Genomic DNA, 8,129 nt, shown 5'->3' with positions numbered 1-8,129 from the left:
GTCATTAAGGCATTGAATCAGAATGAAAGTTTGTTATTAAAGTATAATACAACAAATACATTGTTGAACAATTTATTCAATTTCTGGCATAAGAGAAAAAAATCTTTTTAATATTTGCTATCGTAGAAATAATTACAGCAAAGTTATTTTTTATAATTTTCTATGCTTTGTCATTGGAAAATGAATTTGTGCTATTACTAGTTGTTTAATGATTCTATGAATGTTGGGAAATTTTTGTAAAGTATTGGTTACAAAGAATGGTCAAAGATGCATTGAGTAATACAGTTTGAAAACAATTTTAAATTTGGGTCTTTGAGTTTTTTTTTTTTATTGTTGTGTTCCTATTTTCTAACATGCATACAATATATAATAAGAAAATGGAAATTTTAAAAATAAAAAATCATGAATTGTCATTTTGCAAAATAATGACGGGCTATAGAAGATAAAAAAGTCATAATCTCTGGTTATGCACAGAAGTGATGTTCAATATTTTATACCTTATTTTCCAATAGACTTTTTTTTTAAAGTGACTATTCAATTATATCAATATTTATTTTATTCTGTAAGTCATATTCCTTTAAAATTATTATTTATATCACAGTGGACTTGAGGAATACTGTATTCAAAAAATTATGATTTATTTCAATAAATGTTGTCCCATATTTGGCCAGAAGTACCTTGTCAAGCTGACTCCTTTGTACTTTTGGCCAAAAATATGTTATAGGTTTTCCTATACAACGTTTAACCCAGTCTCAAAATCAAACAATCCTCCAAGAAGCCCCAAATTCTTTCATTGAAGAAGAACATTCAGATATCAAGATCAGAGTGTTAGGTGTCCTTACTGATGTTACTCTTCTCTCAGTGGATATAGTCAATAAATATTCATATGTATCTTCACATAGATTTTTATTTCTGCATCTGTTATCTATTTAAAAATTATGCATATGTATTGATACTTCTGATTTCAACCAGCATTACAGGATTTCTTTGTCTTCTCCCTACTTTAATTATAACTCTTTCTTTAATCATGAGAACCCATTCTTATTATCCACAAGATATTTACTAATTTGTTCAAGCCTGGAATGCACATACCCTTGAAAATTGACCCAACTTAATTAGATCAGACCATAGAGAAATTTATGCCACACATTATGAAAAATAATATAGCAATGAGCTGGTAATTATGAAAACATAATTGAGGACTAGCAGCTGAGTGTGATACCAGCCAAGTCATGAACAGCTTAACAGTTCAGTAAAAGAGGTAAAGAGCATACTGCTCAAATGACTGTCATCTAAGGCTGTCCTATCCAAGGCACTCTATGAAGAGCAACATCATAAATTACTCACTGTAGGAGAAATACTTTTCTCAACTAGTCCAGCAAATTAAATAAGCAACAATAATCTCCAGTGGTGAGGGGGAATCAGTATCCAGAGTTACTACAATGTTATTTAAAATACCACTTTTCAACCAAAAAATTCATGACATGAAACAAGAATATGTGGCTGTTACACAGTAGTTTCTATTCAACATTGTAATGTTGCTTGTGCCAGGACAATGAGGCAAGAAAAAGAAATAAAGGATACCCAAATTGGAAAGAAGTAAAACAATCTCTATTTGCAGATAATATATAGACTAGGTTAAGGAATCAACTTTAAAAAATACTATTAGAACTGATAAATGAGCTCAACATGGTGTCAGAATATCAGATCAATAAATATGAAATATCTAAAAATAAGGTAAACAATTTTATTTGTATCAAAAATAAAATTTAAAAAATGTGAAACTTGTACTCTGAAAACTAAAACATTGTTAAAAGAAATTAAAAACAGTATAAATAACTGGAAAACATCCATGTTCAGAGGTAGGGTAGCAACACTTCTTAAATTGCAGATTCTTTTAAAAAATTTTTGAAGAATTGAAACTTGACCCTAAAAATTATATGGAAATTTAAGGGACCCAGAATAAGCAAAATAATATTGAAAAGGAACAAAACTGAAGGAAACATACTTCCAAATTTCAAAATATTACAAAACTAAAGGATTCAAGACAGTGTGACACTTGCATAAAGACAGAGATCAATGAAATAGAATGGAGTCCAGAAATAAACCTATACATGTGCAGTCAATTGATTTCAATCAGGGTGCCAAAGCAATTCAATGTGTAAAGAACAGTGTTTTTGTTTGTTTTTTCAAGAAATGGTGCTGAAACAATTGAATACCACATGAAAATCAACAAAATTGGATCACTTCCCTTAAAAAATTAACTCCAAGTGGGGGTGCCTGGGTGGCTCAGTTGGTTAAGCGACTGCCTTCGGCTCAGGTCATGATCCTGGAGTCCCTGGATCGAGCCCCTGCTCGGCAGGGAGCCTGCTTCTGCCTCTGACCCTCCCCCCTCTCAGGTGTTCTCTCTGTCTCAAATAAATAAATAAAATCTTTAAAAAAAATAAATAACTCCAAGTGGATTAAAGACCTCAATGCAAAATCTAAAATTATATAACTCTTAGGGAAAAAAAAAAGAAACATGACCTTGATATAAGCAATGGTTACTTTGAACTCAATCAAAATTCAAAATTTCTATGTTCTATAGGACACCATGAAGAAAGTAAAAAGGGAGAAGTGGCACTTGGATATGAAAGACTGCGTTTCTATCTGCAGTGCCCAAGCAGTAGTCCCAGCCAGTAGCTTTGCTTATCTTCAGAACCAAGTCATGGTAGTGTCTGACCAATGAACCTGATGGGTTGCAGGTCCATCTGATTGGGGTCCTCAAGCAAAGAACTTTTCTGGATCTGGAGAATCATCCAGGAAGCTATGCATCCTAGCCAACCCTCCCCCCCACACACACCCCATGGTGTTTGAACAGAAAGCACATTCTGTGGCTTTCTCCATCTGCAGAATAAAACTAGTAGCACCATTTGGACAGGGAATTCTGTTCCCAGTCTTGCCTGATTTGGGTCCCCAGTGAACTGTGCAGATCCTGAGCCCTATCTTGCTGCACTGCCAACTAATGTATAGCCCTAACTTCAGTTGAGAAGAGTGCCCAATCCTGACTATCTAATACACCTGAGCAAAGAACCCAGGCAACCATGAAATGCATCCTCCAGTCTTGGTTAAGCAGGAAACCAAAGCCAACAGTCCTATGCAATTGTTCCCAGCCAGCAGTAACTCCCTCCCCTGAGACTGACTGAAGAGCTTGGGCAATGGATTCACCCAAATATCGACACTGACAGCAAGCCCCACCTGCCCAAAGACATTACCAGCAGACAAATCTAGAAACCCAAACTGAGCAGATTCCAAACTCAAATGTGCAGATACCAATGTAAGGAATGAAGGATTATGAAAAATCAGATAAACATCTCACCATCAAAGAAAGCTAATACAGCTTTGATAACTGACCATAAAGAAAGGGAGATCTGTGAACTATAAAATAATTCAGAATAATCCTCTTAAAGAAGTTTAGTGAACTACAAGAACACACAGTAACAGACAAAATTAGAAAAACAATGCATGAGCAAAATGAGTTTATAAAAAAAAAACAAAAACAATTGGAAGTCCTAAAGCTTAAAAATAAAGTAAACTCAAGAATTCAATGGTTTCAAAAGGAGACTCAACTATGCAGAAGAATCATTGACTTAGAAGATAGAACATATAAAATTAGAGAAACAAAAAAATCACAAGTAAAGTCATTAGACCTATAAGACACAATAAAAAAAAAAATATATCCACATTATAGGAATTCCAGAAAGAAAAAGAAAAAAGAACAAAGTATATTTAAAGCAATAATGGCTGAAAACTTCCCAAACTCTGGGGAGAAAAAATGAACATCTATGAGATCCAAATGTTCTCCAAATAAATTGAACCCAAAGAAGACTGCACTAAAACACATTATAATTGACAAAAGTCAAAGACAAAGAATTTTGAAAATAGCAAGAAAGAATAGATAAGTTTCACATAAGGGAACCCCCCATAGGACTATTTTCTCAACAAAAAAATTTTAAGCCAGAAGAGAACAGGATTATATATTCAAAATATTGAAATTAAAAAAAAAAAGTCAACCAAGAATTATACATCTAGCAAAGCTGTCCTTCAGAAATGAAGGAGAGATAAAGACTTCCCCAAACAAGAGCTGAGAGAAATCATCACTACTAGACCTGTCTTACAAAAAAATGCTAATGGGGGGGGGGGTGCCTGGGTGTTTCAGTTGGTTAAGCATCTAACTTTAGCTCAGATCATGATCCCAGGGTTCTGGGATGAGCCCCTCATTGGGCTCCCTGCTCAGTGGGGAGCCTGCTTCTCCTCCCTGCACCTTGTTCATGTTTTCTCTCACATGCTCTCTCGAAAGAAAGAAAGAAAGAAAGAAAGAAAGAAAGAAAGAAAGAAAGAAAGAAAGAAAGAAAGAAAGAAAGAAAGAAAGAAAAGAAAAAAAACAAAAGAAAACTAATGGGAGTCTTTTGAGTGGAACTGAAAAAAAAAACTAATAAATATCATAATAATATGAGAAGATAGCATAAAATTCATTGGTAATGATAAATATATACCCAAAGCTAGATATTGTAATATAGTAATGGTGGTACCTAATCCACTTACAACTCTAGTTTAAAAGCTAAAGTATTAAAAATAAACATAACTTCAATATTCTGTTACTAGTTACCCAATCATTACACAAAAGAGCATAAGTCCAGCACATTGATACCAAAAGACATCAAAAAGTAAAAATAAGTAGAATAAGAAACAGATCTACAAAACACCAAGAAAACAATTAAAATGACAATAGTAAGACCTTACCTATCAATAGTTACTTTAAATGTATACAGATTAAATTTTCTAATCAAAATACATAGAAGGGCTGTATGGATTAAAAACACTAGACCTGATGATATGCTGCCTATAAGAGACTCACTTAGCCTTAAAGGCACTGACAATAAGGGAAGGAAAAAATATTTCAAGCAAAAAGAAAACAAACAAACAAAAGGCAGGAGTAGCTATACTTATATAAAACAAAATAGACTTTAAACTAAAAATGGTAAAAAGAGACAAACAAGCTCATTGTATAATGATACAGGGATTAGTCCTTCAAGAAGACATAACAATTGTAAATTATGTTCCCACCATTGCAAACCTAAATATATAGAGCAAAACCTAACATAGCAAAAAGGAGAAATAAACAATGCAATAATAGTTGGGGACTTTATATCCCATTCTCAACAATTAACAGATCATCCAGACATAAAATCAATAAGAACACAATAGATTTAAACAACATTATAGACCAAATGAAACTTCCAGTCATGTGCAGAACATTTTATCTGAAAACAGCAGAATGCACATTCTTCTCAAGTGCACATGTAACATTTTCTAAAATAGACCATATGTTAGGCCACAAAAAAAGCCAGCAAACTGAAGAAGACTGAAATCATACCAAGTATCTTCTCAAACCACAATGGTATGAAACTGAAAAATAACAGGAGGAAACTGAAACATTCACAGATACATAGATATTAAACAATACTCCCTAAAAAAACAGTGAATCAAAAAATAAATTAATGGGAAAATTTTAAAAATATCTTGAGACAAGTGAAAATGGAAACAAAACATACCAAAACTTAGGAGATGCAGCAAAAACAGTTCCAAGAGGGAATTTAATGTCAATAAACATCTACAATAAAAAACTATAATAATTGCAAATAACAATTGAACTCTATACTTTAAGGAACTAGAAAAAGAATAAAATGAGCCCAAAGTTAGCATAAGAAAGGAAATAAAGTAAATGAAATGAAGAGGAAAAAATATCAAAAAGATTTAAAAAACAGAGTTGTTTCTTTGAAAAGGATATCAAAATTGAAAAACTTTTAGCCAGACCAATCAAGGGGAAAAAAACAAAATAATGAATGAAAAAGGAGACATTACCACAGATACTACAGAAATACAGGATCATAAGAGGCTACAATGGACAATTAGAAGCCAACAAACTGAGCAACCCAATGAAATAGAAAAACGCTTACATACAACTTACCAAGACTGAATTAGGAAGAAATAGAAAATCTGAATAGATCAATCACTAGTGAGGAGATTGGATTAATAGTCAAAACTCTCTGGTGAAGAAAAAGCCAGGAACAGATTACTTCACAGGTGAATTTTACCAAACATTTAAAGTCTCAAATTGCCAAAAAATGGAAGAGGTAACACTCTTAAATTTATTTTATGAGGCAACATTACCTTGATACCAAAACCACACTACAGTACACTACAGGGACAATATCCCTGATGAACACACATACAAAAATTCTCAAAAAAAATACTAGTAAAATATGTTTAACAGCACATTAAAAAGATCATTTACCGTGATCAAGTGGGATTTATCCTTGGAATGCAAAGATGGTTCAACATATGAAAATCAATGTGATGACTCACATTAATAGAATTGAAACAAAACCATATAATCATCTCAATAGATGTAGAACAATCATTTGGAAAAACTCAACATTCATTCATGATAAAAACTCTTAACAAATTAGGTATGGAAGGAATGTTCTTCAATTTAACAAGGACCATATATGGCAAAACCACAGCTAACAACATAATGATAAAGCTTTCAGCTTTCCCCGTGAGATTAGAAACAAGACAAGGGTGCCCACTCTCATCACTACTGTTCAACATCATACTGAAAGACCTGGCCAAAACAATCAGGTAAGAAAAACAAAAGCCATCAGAATTGGAAAGGAAGAAGTAAAATTGTCTCTGTTTAAAGATGACATTATTATATATGTAGAAAATCATAAAAACACAAAAATCTTATGAGTCTTATCAACAAATTCAGTAAAGTTACATATAAAAATTAACATTCACAAAACAGTAGCATTTCTATGCACCTACAGCAAATTACAAAAATAATCCCATTTACAAGAACATCAAAAATAAAAAAACGAGTAAATTTAACCAAGGTGAAAGATCACTACACTGAAAACCACAAAACACTGATGAAAGAAATAAACAAATAAATGGAAAGGTATTCTGTGTTCATAGATTAGAAAAATTAATATTGTTAAAATATTCCTACTACCCAAAACTATATTCAGTGAAATCCCTATCAAAATTTCAATTTTTTTTTTTTTTAGAAAATCCTAAAATTTTGATAGAACCAAAAAATACCCCAAATAGCCAGAGCAATTTTGAGAAAAAAGAACAAAGTAATGTTACATGGAGTAATAAAATATTCTGGTCTTAAACTATATTACAAAGCTATAGTAATCAAAACAGCATGGTATTGGCATAAAAATAAACACATCCATCAATGGGACAGAATAAAGAGCCCAGAATGGGGAATTGGATTAAGGTGGGCAAAGGTACAAACTTCCAGTAATCAAGATACATAAGTAGAAGAAACATATAACCTGATGAAATGACTATAGTTAACACTGCTGTATGGTACTTAGGAAAGTTGTTAAGAGTAAATCCTGGGGCGCCTGGGTGGCTCAGTTGGTTAAGTGGCTGCCTTCAGCTCAGGTCATAATCTCAGGGTCCTGGGATCAAGCCCTGCATCTGGCTCCCTGCTCAGTGGAGAGCCTGCTTCTCCCTCTCCCTCTGCCTGCTGCTCTGCCTACTTGTGCTCTCTGTCAAATAAATAAATAAAATCTTTTAAAAAATTAAAAAAGAATAAATCTTAATCACAAGACAAATATTTTTGATATATATATACCAAATGATAGATGTTAACTAAACTTATTGTAGTAATTATTTCACAATATATGTAATTCAAAACTTTATGCTGTATACCTTAAACTTATACAGTGCTGTATGTCAATTATATCTCAATAAAACTAGAAATAAAACAGGAGAAAAGGTAAAATAAAAATCCACTAAATGTGATAATGTATTTATAAAACATATACATGTTTCTGAAAATGCACTTCCGTACAGGATATATAAAGAATATATGCAATTCAATAATAAAAAAGACAACACAATTAAAAATGGACAAAGAAACTTAGTATTTATCAAAAGAGAGATACATATGCTTAAGCCCATGAAAAATGCTCCATATTATTATTTATCATAGAAATGCAAATTGAAACCAAATTAAAATACCACTTTTCACCTACTAGAATAGCTATAAACAAAAGGACAATAAAAAG

This window comes from Mirounga angustirostris, unplaced genomic scaffold (assembly GCF_029215605.1).
Source record: "Mirounga angustirostris isolate CCGP_5_RB_7025 unplaced genomic scaffold, mMirAng1.0.hap1 SCAF_2, whole genome shotgun sequence".
NCBI classification, from domain to species: domain Eukaryota; kingdom Metazoa; phylum Chordata; class Mammalia; order Carnivora; family Phocidae; genus Mirounga; species Mirounga angustirostris.
The sequence above is the reverse complement of the archived record's forward strand: the minus strand, read 5'-3'. Positions refer to the sequence as shown.